This window comes from Arvicanthis niloticus, chromosome 3 (genome assembly GCF_011762505.2).
Source record: "Arvicanthis niloticus isolate mArvNil1 chromosome 3, mArvNil1.pat.X, whole genome shotgun sequence".
In the NCBI taxonomy this organism is placed as follows: domain Eukaryota; kingdom Metazoa; phylum Chordata; class Mammalia; order Rodentia; family Muridae; genus Arvicanthis; species Arvicanthis niloticus.
In genome coordinates this window covers 138,791,362-138,804,465 of record NC_047660.1, presented here as the reverse complement: position 1 = coordinate 138,804,465, position 13,104 = coordinate 138,791,362, and positions in this window count along the sequence as shown.

The window sequence follows — 13,104 nt, the reverse complement described above, 5'->3', positions numbered from 1 at the left end:
GGACCATCCTTCTTATTATCCATCCCTGGGACCTCCTCCTGTGCACCACAGAAACGTTCTCCCCACTGTTCACCAAACGGACATCCTCCCCATTGTCCACCCCACTGAAATCCTCTTCACTGTCCACCACAGGGACTTCCTTCCCACTGTCAAAAACAGGGATTTCTTTCTCACTGTTCACCAGACGGAATTCCTCCCCACTGTCAACCACAGGGACATCCTCCCCACTGTCTACAACAGGAAAGTCCTCCCCACTGTCGATCTCAGAGACATCCTTTTCAGTGCCCAACAGAGAGACATCCTCCCCACTGTCCACCACAGGGACATCATATCCACTGTCCACCAAAGATATATCATTCCACTGTCCACAAAAGGGCCATCCTCCCCATTGTCCAAAAGAGGGAAACCCTCTCCACTGTCCACCACAGGGATGTCATACCCACAGTCCACCACAGTGATGTCCTTTCCACTGTCCACCACAGGGACGTCCTCCCCATTGTCAACCACAGGGATGTCCTCCTCACTGTTCACCACAGGCCAGTCCTTCTTACTGTCCACCACAGGAACATCTTTCCCACTATCCACCACAGGGACTTCCTCCTCACTCTCCACCAGAGGAAAGTCCTCCACACTGTTTACATAAAAGACCCGCACCTCACTGTCTACCACAGGAACCTCCTTCACACTGTCCACTACAGGGGTGTCCTCCCCACTGTCCACCACAGAAATGTCCTCTTCACTATATACAATAGGGAAGGCCTCCTCACTGTCCACTTCAGGGACATCCTCAAAACTGTCGACCACAAGGATGTCCTACTCAGTGTCCACAACAGGGAAATCCTTCCCACTGTCCACCTCAGGGCCACCCTTTTTACTGTCCACCATGGGGACGTCCTCCCCACTATCCACGAGGGAGACATCCTCCCCACTGTCCACAACAGAGACGTCATACCCATTGTCCATCAAAAAGATGTCATTTCCACTGTCCTACAAAGGGACGTTCTCCCAATTGTCCAAAAGAGGGACATCCTTAACATTGTCCACCACAGGGACATCACCCACTGTCCACCACAGGGACATCCTTCCCACTGTCCACCACAAGGACACCCTTCCCACTGTCCACCACAGGGATGTTTTCCCACTGTCCATCACAGGTACTTCCTTCTCACTGTTCACCACAGAGATGTCCTCACTACTGTCTACCACAGGGACATCCTCTCCACTCTCCAACAGAGTGACATTCTCCCCACTGTCCAACACGCAGACGTCCTGCACACTGTCCATCACAGGGACATCATCCTAATTGTCCACCACAGGGACATACTTCTGTGAACCACAGGAACTTTCTCCCTATCTCCACCACAAAGATGTGCTCTTCACTATCCACCCCACTGAAATCCTTCCTGCTGTCATCCACAGGGACGTCCTTTCTACTGTCCACCACAGAAACATCCTCATTACTGTCCATCACAGGGACATGGTCCTCACTGTCGATGACAGACATGTCCTTTGCACTGTCCTCCACAGGGACATCATCCTAATTGTCCACCACAGGGACGTACTTCTGTGAACCACAGGAACTTCCTTCCCCTTCTCCACCAAAGAGATACACTCTTCACTATCCACCCCACTGAAATCCTTCCTGCTGTCATCCACAGGGACGTCCTTTCCACTGTCCACCACAGAAACATCCTCATTACTGTCTATCACAGGGACATCATTACCACTGTCCACGACAGAGAGGTCCTCCCTGCTGTCCAACACAGGGACCTCCTTCACACTGTCCACCACAGTAATGTCCTCCCAGTTGTCCAAAACATGGACATCCACCCCACTGTCCACCACAGGGATGTTCTTACTGTCCACCATATGGAGAACCTCCCCACTGTCCACAAGAGGGACATCCTTCCCATTGTCCACCACATGGACATCCTTCTACTGTCCACAAAAGAGACGTCCTTCCCAATGTTTACCACAGGGATGTCCTCCTAACTGTCCACCACACAAATATCCTCCCAACTGTCCACCACAGAGACATCCATCCCACTGTACACAACAGGGACATACTCCCCAGTGTCCACCACAAGGAAGTCATTCCCACTGTCCTCAACAGAGAAGTCCTACCCACTGTCCAACACAGAAATGTCCTCCCAACTGTCCACCACAAGGAGTTCCTTCCCACAGTCCAACACAGGGACGTCCTTCCCACTGTCCACCACAGGTCTGTCCTCCCCCACTGTACACCAGAGCGAGGTCCTCCCCAATGTCCACCACAGGGACATCCTCCTGTGTACCAAAAGAACATCCTTAAATCTGTCCACCACAGGGTCGTCCTCATCAATCTCCAGCATAGTGATGTTTTTCCCACTGTGCACCACAGGTACATCCTCCTGTGCACAACAGATTCGTCTTCACCACTGTGCACCACAAGGGCGTCTTTTGCATTGTCCACCACAAGGGGTCCTTCCCAATATTCACCAAAGTGAGGTTCTCCCTGCTGTTCACCACAGTGTCATCCTCACCACTGTCCATCACAGTAATGTCTTTCCCACTGTTCACCAAAGGGACATCCTCTCCAATGTGCACCAAAGAGACATCCTATTACTGTCCAATACAGGAATGTCCTTCCCACAGTCCACCAAAGAGAGGTCCTCCCCGCTCTCCACCACAGGGACATTCTTCCCACTGTCCACCACAGAAACGTCCTTTCCACTTTCCACCACAGGTACATCCTTCCCACTGTCCACCAAAGGGACATCCTTCCCATGGTCCACCACAGAGAAATCCTTTCCACTGTCAACCACAGAGACATTTTTCTCACTGTCCGCAACAGAGACGTCATCCCCACTGTCCACCACAGGGACGTCCTCCACACTGTCCACCAGAGGAAGGTTCTCTCAACTGTCTACCACAGGGATGTCCTTCCCACTGTCCAGAACAATAATATCCTCTTTGTTGTCCAAAACAGGGATGTCCTTCCCACTGTCCACCACAGAGTCTTTCTACCCATGTCCACCAAAGGAAGGTCCACCCCACTGTCCACCATAGGGATGTCCTCCCCTTGTCCACAACATGAACATCCTTCCACTGTCCACAAAAATGACATCCTTCCCACTGTTTACCACAGGGATGACCTCCCCACTGTCCCCTACAGGGATGTCCTCCCCACTGTCCAACACAGAGACATCCTTCCCACTGTTCACCACAGTGACATCCTCCCCAATATGCACCAAAGGAACATTCTTTTACTGTCCAAAACAAGGAGGTTCTTCCCACTGTCCACCACAAAGATGTCCATCCCACTGTCCACCACAGGGACATTATCCCCACTGTCCACCAGTGGGAGATTCTCCCAATAGTCTACCACAGGGAGGTCCTTCCCACTGTCCAGCACAGTAATGTCCTCCCCATTGGCCAAAACAGGGATGTCCTACCCCCTGTCCACCACAGAGACATCCTACCCATGTACACCACAGGGAGGTCCTCCCCATTGTCCACAAAAGGGACATCCTCCCCTTGTCCACAACATGGACGTCCTTCCACTGTCCACAAAATGACATACTTCCCATTTTTTACCACTGGGATGTTCTCCCCACTCTCCACCACAGGGAGGTCCTCCCCAGTGTCCACCAGGGAATGTCCTCCCCACTGTCTATGAGAGAAAGGTCCTCCCCACTGTCCACCACAGTGACGTCCTCCTGTGTACCACAGGACATCCTTAAAACTGTCCACCACAGGGTCATCCTCACCAATGTCCAGCACAGTGAAATCCTTCCCATTGTTCACCACAGGGACATCCTCCTATGCACAACAGGGACATCCTCCCCACTGTGCACCACAGGGACATCCTCCTGTGCACAACAGGGACATCCTCACCACTGTGCACCACAGGGACATCCTTTCCACTGTCCACAACAGAGACATCCTTCACACTGTCCACCACAGAGATGTCCTTCCTGCTGTCCACTACAGAGACATTCTTCCCACATTCTACCACAAAAACATTCTCCCCACTGTCCACCACAGTGATGTCCTCCCCACTTTTTACCACAGAGACATCTATCCCACTGTCCACCACAGTAACATCTTCCCCATGTCTACCACAGTGAAATCCTCCCCACTGTCCACCACAGGGATGTCCTACCCACTGTCTACAACAGGTATGTCCATCCCACTATTCACCTAAGTGACGTCCTCCCCTCTGTCGACCACAGGGACATCCTTCCCACTGTCCACCACAGGGAGTTCCTCCCCAATGTCCACAACAGTGACATCATTCCCACTCTCCAAAACATTAATGTCCTTCCCACTTTCCACAACAGGGACCTTTTTCACACTGTCCACCACAGGGAGTTCCTCCCCAATGTCCACAACAGTGATGTCATTCCCACTCTCCAAAACATTAATGTCCTTCCCACTTTCCACAACAGGGACCTTTTTCACACTGTCCACCACAGGGAGGTCCTCCCTACTGTCCAGCAAAGTGATGTCCTTTCCACTGTCCACAATAGGGATGTCCTTGCCACTGTCCACAACAGGGATGTTCTTCCCACAGTCCACCACATAGAGATCCTCCCTGCTGTCCACCACAGGGACATCCTTCTCACTGTCTACTACAGGGATGTTCTTTCCACTGTCCACCACAGGGATGTCCTACCCACTGACCACCACAGGAATGTACTACCCACTGTCTACCACAGGAATGTCATACCCAAGTCCACCACAGGGAGGTCCTCTCCACTGTCCACCACAGGCAGGTCCTCTCCACTGTCCACCACAGGGATGTCCTTTCAACTGTCCACCACAGAGATGTCCTTCCCAATGTCCACCAGAGGGACATCCTTCCCACTTTCCACCACAGGGATGTCCTTCCCACTGTCTACCAAAGAGACGTCCTTCTCACTGTCCACCACAGGGACATTCTTCCAACTGTCTACCACACAGACATCCTCCCAACTATCCACCACAGGGTCGTCCTTACCACTTTCCACAACAGGGACGTTTTCACCACTGTCCACCACAAGGAAATCCTCTCTATTATTCAACATAGTGATGTATGTTCCATTGTCCACCACAGAGACATCCTTCCCACTGTCCACAACAGGGACGTCCTTCACACTTTTCACCAAAGGGACATCCTCCCCACTCTCCACCACAGGTATGTCCTTTCCACTGTCCACCACAGAGACGTCCTCACCAATTTCCACCACACAGACATCTTTCCCACTGTCCACCACAGTGATGTTTTCCCACAGTCCACAACAGGTACATTCTTCCTACAATCCACCACAAAGTTGTCAACCGTACTGGACACCACAGGGATGTTTTACCCACTGTCTACCACAGGGACATCATCCTGTATACCAAAGGATGTCCTTACCATTGTAAACCACAGGGTCATCCTCAACAAATTCCAGCACAGCGATGTCCATTTCACTGTTCATCACAGGGACATATTCCCCACTGTGCACCAGAGGGACATCCTCCTGTGTAGAACAAAGAAGTCCTCACCACTTTGCACTACAGGGACATCCTTTCCACTGTCCACCAAAGGGACATTCTACCCACTATCCACCATAGGGAGGTCCTCTTCACTGTCCACCACAAGGAAGTCCTCTCCACTGTCCACTAAAGGGATGTCCTTCCCACTGTCCACCACAAGGACATCCTCCCAACTGTCCCTCACAGGGACATCCTCCCCACTGTCCACTGCAGAGATGTTCTCTGCACTCTCCACTACAGGGACATGCTTACCACTATCCACTAAAGTGACAGTCTCTTGTGCACCACAGGAACGTCCTCCCCACTTACACAAGGCTGTCATCCCCACTGTCCACCACAGTGAAATCCTCTCCACTCTCCACCACAGGGAGGTCTTCCCAACTGTCCACCACAGGGATGTGTGGGGTGGTTGTCCATGTGGTGGACAGTGAGGAGGATGTCTCTGTGTTGGACAGTGGGGAAGATATCCCATTTGTGGATACTGAGAAGAACATCTTTGTGGTGGACAGTGTGGAGAATGTTCCTGTGGTGGTCAGTGGGGAGGAAACCCAGTGGTGGACAGTGGTGAGGACATCCCTTTGGTAAACAGAAGGATGTCCCCAGGGTGGATGGATGTCCCAGTTGTGGTCAGTAAGAAGAAATCCTTTGTGGTGGACAGTGGGAAGGACGTCCCTGTTTTACACAGGAGAACTTTTCTGTGGTGGAGAGTGGGGAGGACATCTCTGTGGTGGACAGTGGGGAGGACAACCCTGTTGTGGACAGTGGGCACCATATCTCTGTGGTGGACAGTGAGGAGGACCTTTGTGTGGTAGAATGTAGGGAGTACATCCATGTGGTGGACAGTTTGTAGGACATCTCTGTGGTGGACAGTGAGGAGGACGTCTCTGTGATGGACAGTGGGGAGGATTTCCCTGTGAAGGACAGTGGGAAGGATGTCCATGTTGTTATGTGTGGGGAGAATTTAACTGTGGTCCACTTTGCAGAGGAAGTCCTTGTGGTGGGCAGTGGTGAGTACGTTCCTGTGGTGCACAGGAGGATGTCCCTTTGGTGATCAGTAAGGAGGATACAACTGTGGTGGACTGTGGGAAGGACGTCTCTGTGATACACAGGAGAACTACCTTTGGTGGACAGTGGGCAAGGTGTCCCTGTGATGGAAAGTGAAGAGAAAATCCCTGTGGTGACAGTGATAAGGACATCCCTGTGGTGCACAGTGGAAAAGATATTTCTGTAGGGGACAGTGGGGAGAACATCCTTCTGGTGGTCACTGGGGACCACATCTCTGTGGTGGACAATGGAGAGGACATCCCTGTGGTGGACATTGAGAAGGACATCCCTGTTGTGGACACTGAGGAAGATGTTTTGTGGTGAACAGTGGGAGGACATCCATGTTGTGGACAGTGGATAGGACATCTCTGGGGAGGACAGTGAGGAGGACGTCTCTGTGATGGAGAGTGTGGATGTTGTCCATGTGGTGAACAGTGGGGAGGACATCCCTCTGGTTTACAGTGGAGAAGACATATCTGTTGTGGACAGTGAGGAGGAGGTCTCTGTTGTGAGCAGTGGAGAGGATTTCCCTATGGTGGACAGAGGGAAGGATGTCCCTGTGATTGACTGTGGGCAGGTTTTCACTTGATGGAGATTGGGGAGGAAGACCTTGTGGTGGGCAGTGGGAAGGATGTTACTGTGGTGCACAAGAGGACATCCCTGTGGTTGTCAGTAAGGAGGACACACCTTTGTGAACAGTGGGAAGGATGTCCCTGTGGTACACAGGAGGGCATCCCTGGGGTGAACAATGAGGAGGACGTCCCTGTGGTGCACAGTGGGGGGGGATTTTACTTTGGTGGACCGTGGGGAGGACATCCCTGTGGTGGAGACTGGTGAACACACTTTTGTGGTGGACAGTGTGGCGGACATCACTGTGGTGGACAGTGTAAAGGAAATCACTTTGTTGGACAGTGGGAAAGACTTTCCTGTGCTGTACATTGGAAAGGACGTTTCTGAGGTGGACAGTGAGGAGGATTTAATTGTAGTGGATAGTTGGGAGGATGTCCCTGTGGTTGGCAGTGGGGAGGACTTCCCTGTGGTTGTCAGTAAGTAGGACGCCCCTGTGGTGGACAATGGGGAAATTCTTTCTGGTGGACAGTGAAGAGGACATCTCTGTGTCAACAGTGAGGAAGACATATTTGTGGTGGTCAATGAGAAGGACGTCCCTATGGAGGTCAGTATGGAGTAATTTTCTGTGGTGAAAAATGTGGAGGACATTTTTGTGGTGGACAGTGGCAAGCACATCACTTTGGTGACCAGTGGGAGGACATCCCTGTGGTGGACAGTGTGGTGGACATCCCTGTGGTTGACTGTTGTTAGGACCTCTCTGTGGTAAACAGTGAGGAGGACATCCCTGTGGTGGACAGTGAGGAAGATGTTTCTGTGGTGGACAGTGGGTACAACATCTCTGTTGTGGACAGTGAGGAGGACATCTCTGTGATGGACAGTTGGGAGGTTGTCCCTGTGGTGGACAGTGGGGAGGTTTTCACTGTGGTGGACAGTGGGGAGGACGTCCTTGTGGTGGGCAGTGGGAAGGACATTACTGTGGTGCACAGGAGGACGTCCCTGTGGTGAACAATGAGGAGGACATCCCTGTGGTGCACAGTGGGAAGGATTTTTCTTTGTTAAACAGTGAGAAGGACATCCCTGTGGTGGAGAGTGGGGAGCACATCTCTCTGGTGGACAGTGTGGTGGACATCACTGTGGTGGATCGTGAAATGGAAATTGCTTTGTTGGACAGTGGAGAAGGTTTTCCTGAGTTAGACAGTGGGGAGGACATCTTTGTGGTGTACATTGGAGAGGATGTTCCTGTGGTGGACAGTGAGGAGGATTTCACTATGTTGGACAGTTGGGAGGACGTCCTTGTGGTTGGCAGTGGGGAGGACATTCCTGTGGTGCACAGGAGGACATCCCTCTGGTGGACAGTAAGAGGACATCCCTGTGGTGGACAGTGGGGAGGTCTTCCCTGTGGTGGACAGTGGGCAGGAACTCACTGTGGTGGGCAGTGGGGAGAACATCTTTGTGGTAGACAGAAGGATGTCAATGTGGTGTACAGGTGGACTTCCCTGTAGTGGGAAGTGTGGAGGAGGTCCCTGTGGTGGACAGTGGGGAGGATGTCTCTATGGTGTCCAGTGTTGAGAAAGTTCCTGTGGTGGTCTGTGGATAGGAGACCCCTGTGTTGGAGAGTGGTGACGACATTTCTGTGGTACACTGGAGTACATCCCTGTGGTGGAGAATGGGGATTACGTCCCTGTGGTAGATAGTTAAAAGAATGTCTCTGTGGTGGACAGTGGGAATAATGTTTCTGTGGTGGACAGTTGAGTGGATGTCCCTGTCGTGCACAGGAGGACATCCTTGTTGTGGACAGTGGTAAGGACATTCCTGTGGTTGACAGTGGGGAGAACATCTCTTTGGTGGACAGTGTGGAGGACATCCTTGTGGTGGTCAGTAAGTAGGATGCCCCTGTGGTGGACACTGTGGAGGACATATCTGTGGTAGACAGGAGGACATTCCTGTGGTGGACAGTGGGGAGGACATATCTGTGGTGGATAGTGGGGAGGATGTCCCTGCATTGCATAAGAGGAAGTCCCTCTGTTGGATATTGTGTGTTATGAGCCGCACTGGAGCTCAGGCTCCGTTTGAGGGGGATGGAGCGCGCGAACTGGCAGCTAGGAAAGTGCAGAGAGAAAAACTACAAGCTGCGGAGCTCGCTCAGGATACAGCCCACTTCCTCTCAGGCAGTTAGTTCCATACAATAAGCGTTACGGTTAGAGACGCCAAACTCACGGCCCAAACCAGGGCAGGATATGAGCAATCTGGCAAACAGCCAATCGAGTGTAAACACGACAAGCTAAGGGTTATATAAGCTGGCACCACGGACCCCTGCCTGTCCCGTCTCCTCTCCTCATTGATGAAATAAATATTGTTGTGGAAGGATCCTGACGTGCGTGTCATCTTTCGCGGGCAAGAGCGTGCACGTGCGGGTTATAATTGTGGAGAATGTCTTTTTGTTGGATAGTCAGTAGGACATCTCTGTTCTGGACAGTTGGGAGGGAGACCCTGTGGTGCACAGGAGGATGACTTCTGGTTGGAAAGTGTGGAGGATGTTTCTGTTGTAGACTGTAGGGAGGATATCTCTGTGATAGACAGTGTGGATGTCATCCCTGTGGTGGTCAGTGGGGAGGATGCCCCTGTGTTGGACAGTGGTGAGGACGTCCCTGTGGTACACAAGACGACATTCCTGTGGTGGATAGTGGTGAGAATGTCCCTGAGTTGGACAGTGGGGAGGACATCTCTGTGGTGGACAGTATGGAGGATGTCCCTGTGGTAGTCTATTGGGAGTAGGCCCCTTTGGTGCACAATGTGAAGGACATCTCTGTGGTGGACAATGGAAAGGACATATGTGTAGTTGACAGTGGGGAGAACATGTATTTGGTAGACAGTTGGGAGGATGTCCCTGTTGTGAACGGAAGGATGTCCCTGTGGTGAACAGTGAGAAGGATGTCCCTGTGTTGGACACAGCGGAGTATATCTCTGTGGTGGAAACTGAGGAGGACGTCCCTATGGTGGAGAGTGGGGAGGATGTCCATGTAGTGGACAGTGGCAAGAACTTCACTGTGGTGGAGAGTGAGAAGAACATCCATGTGGCAAACAGTGGGGAAGACATCAGGGTGGTCGACTGTGAAGGGTGGACGATCATTTGTGAACAGTGAGGAGGACTACCCTGTGGTGGCCTGTGGCAAAGACTTCCCTGTGGTGAACAGCAGGGAGGATTTCACTGTGGTCGACAGTTGGGAGGACATCCCTGTGGTGGACAGTTAAAAGGACATCACTGTGGTGGAAAGTACAGTGTATGTACCTGTGGTGCATTGTGTGAAAGACATCCCTGTGGTGGGCAGTGAAAAAGACGTTCCTGTGGTGGAAAGTGGAAAGGACATCCTTCTGGTGGGCAGTCAGGAGGATGTTTCTGTGGTGAACAGAGGGACATCCCTGTGGTGGACAGTGGAAAGGAAGTCTCTGTTTTGGACAGTGAGAAGGACTTCCCTGTGGTGGACAGTGGAAAAGACATCACTTTGGTGCACAGGAGGATGTCTTTATTGTGGACAGTGGGGAGGACGTCCCTGTCTTGGATAGTGGGGAAGACAAATCTTTTGTGGACTTTGGAATTAGTTTGCTGTGGGTCACAGGTGGACGTCCCTGAGGGGAACAGTTTGGAGGATGTCCCTATGCTGGACAGTGAAAAGGCTGTCCCTGTTGTGGACAGTGGAAAAAATGTTCCTGTAGTGGACTGTAGGGAGGACTTCCCTATGGATGACAGTGAGTAATACAGCACTGTGGTGGCCAATGAGAAGGAAGTCTTTGTGGTAGACACTAGGGAGTATTTCGCTGTGGTGCACAGGAGGAAGTCCCTCTGGTTGACATTTGAGAGGATGTCACTGTGTTGGACAATGAAAAGGACATCCCTGGGGTGGACAGTGGCAAAAACGTCCCTGTGTACTACAGGGAGGATGTTCCTGTGGTGCACAGAAGGATGTCCCTGTAATGGACAGTTGGTAGGATGTCTCTGTGCTGGAAAGTGGGGAGAATTTCACTGTAGTGGACAGTGGAGTGGATGTCCTTGTGGTGGACCATGGGCAGAACATTCCTGTTGTGCACAGGAAAACGTCCTTGTCATGGACAGAAGATAGGATATGTCTGTGGTGGACAGTTGGGAGGACATCCCAGTGTTAGACCACGATGAGGACATCCCTGTGTTTTACAGTGGGGCGAACATTCCTGTGGTGGACACTTGGGAGGTTTTCCCTGTGGTGGACAGTGAGGAGTCCTTCTCTCTGGTGGACAGTGAGAAGGATATCCCTGTTGTGGGCATTGGGGAGGATATGCCTGTGATGGGCAGTGGAGAGGATTTCCCTGGGGTGGATAGTGGAGAGGACATTCCTGTGCTTGACAGTGGGGAGGACTTCTCTTTGGTGGACTGTGAGAAGGACATTTCTGTTGTGGACAGTAAGGAGGCTATCCCTGTGGTGGACTGTGGACAGGATATCACTGTGGTGGACAGTGGGGAGGATATCCCTGTGGTTTACAGTGGGAGGATTTCTCTGTGTTGGACAGTGTGGAGGACATCCCTGTGGTGCACAGTGGGGAGGATATCACTGTGGTGGACAGTGAGGAGGACATCCCTTTGGTGGACAGTGAGAAGGACGTCCCTGTGGTGGACAGTGGGAAAGACTTCACTGTGTTTGACAGTGGGGAGGACATCCCTCTGGTGGCAGTGGGGAGGACATCCCCATGGTTATTCATGAGAAGGACATCCCAGTGGTGGAAGGTAGGGAGGACTTCACTGTGGTGAACAATGAGGATGACATCATTGTGTTGGACAGTTGGGAAGACATCACTTTGATGGACAGTGGGGAGGTTGTCCCTGTGGTAGACAGTATGAAGGATTTCCTTGTGGTTGACAGTGAGAAGAACATACCTGTAATGACCAGTGCTGAGGACGTCTTTGTGGTGGACAGTGGAGAGGATTTAACTGTGGTAGACAGCATGGAGGACGTCCTTGTGGTGGACCATAGGGAGGACATTCCTGTAATGCACTGGAGGACGTTTCTGTGGTGGACATTGGGGAGAATGCCCCTGTGGTAGACAGTGTGTAGGACATCCCTGTGGTGGACATTGAGGAAGACAACTCTGTGGTAAACAGTGGGAGGACGTGCCTGTGGTGGACAATGGGGTGGACATCCCTGTGTTTGACTTTGGAGAATTTTACTGTGGTGAACAGTGGGGAGGACGTCCTTGTAGACAGTGGGAAGGATATTCCTGTGGTGCACAAAAAAAGTCCTTGTGGTAGACAGTGGGGAGGATTTCACCATGGTGAACAGTGAGAAGGATGTCCTTCTGGTTGGCTGTTAGGAAGATGTTTCTGTGGTGCACATGAGGACATCACAGTGGTGTACACTGGATAGGACTTCCCTATGTTGGACAGGTGGGAGTACATCCCTGTGGTGGACATTGAGGAGGACATCATTTTGGTGGACAGTTGGGAGGATGTCCCTGTGGTGAACAGTGGGAAAACATCCCTGCTGTTGACAGTGTAGAGGACTTTCCTGTGGTGTACAGTTGGGAGGACTTCTCTGTGGTTGACAGTAAAAAATTTTTGTATGGACATTGGAATGGATGTCCCTGTTGTGTACAGTGTGCAGGACAACACTTTTTAGTATAGTGTGGAGGACATCTCTTTGGTGGACAGTGAGAAGGACGTCCTTGTGGTGGAGAGTGGGGAGGACTTCTCTGTGGTAAACTGTGTGGAGGATATCTCTATGGTGGATCTCTGTCAATTCATGGACCTGGGAAGAAAGGTGGGCCTTCATATCAGAAACAGAAGCAGACAAAGTAGCAGGGAAGGTCAGAATTACAGGTGTAGGGAGCGCTGCGGGGGCCAAAGGAACCAGAGATGGCACGGCGGCTGTGGGAGATGCTTCTTCCACAAACGTGGCAGAAGCACCAGGATCCAAAAGCTGCGATTCAGAAGTGGGGGTAGAGAGCGCTGAGGCAGAGCTT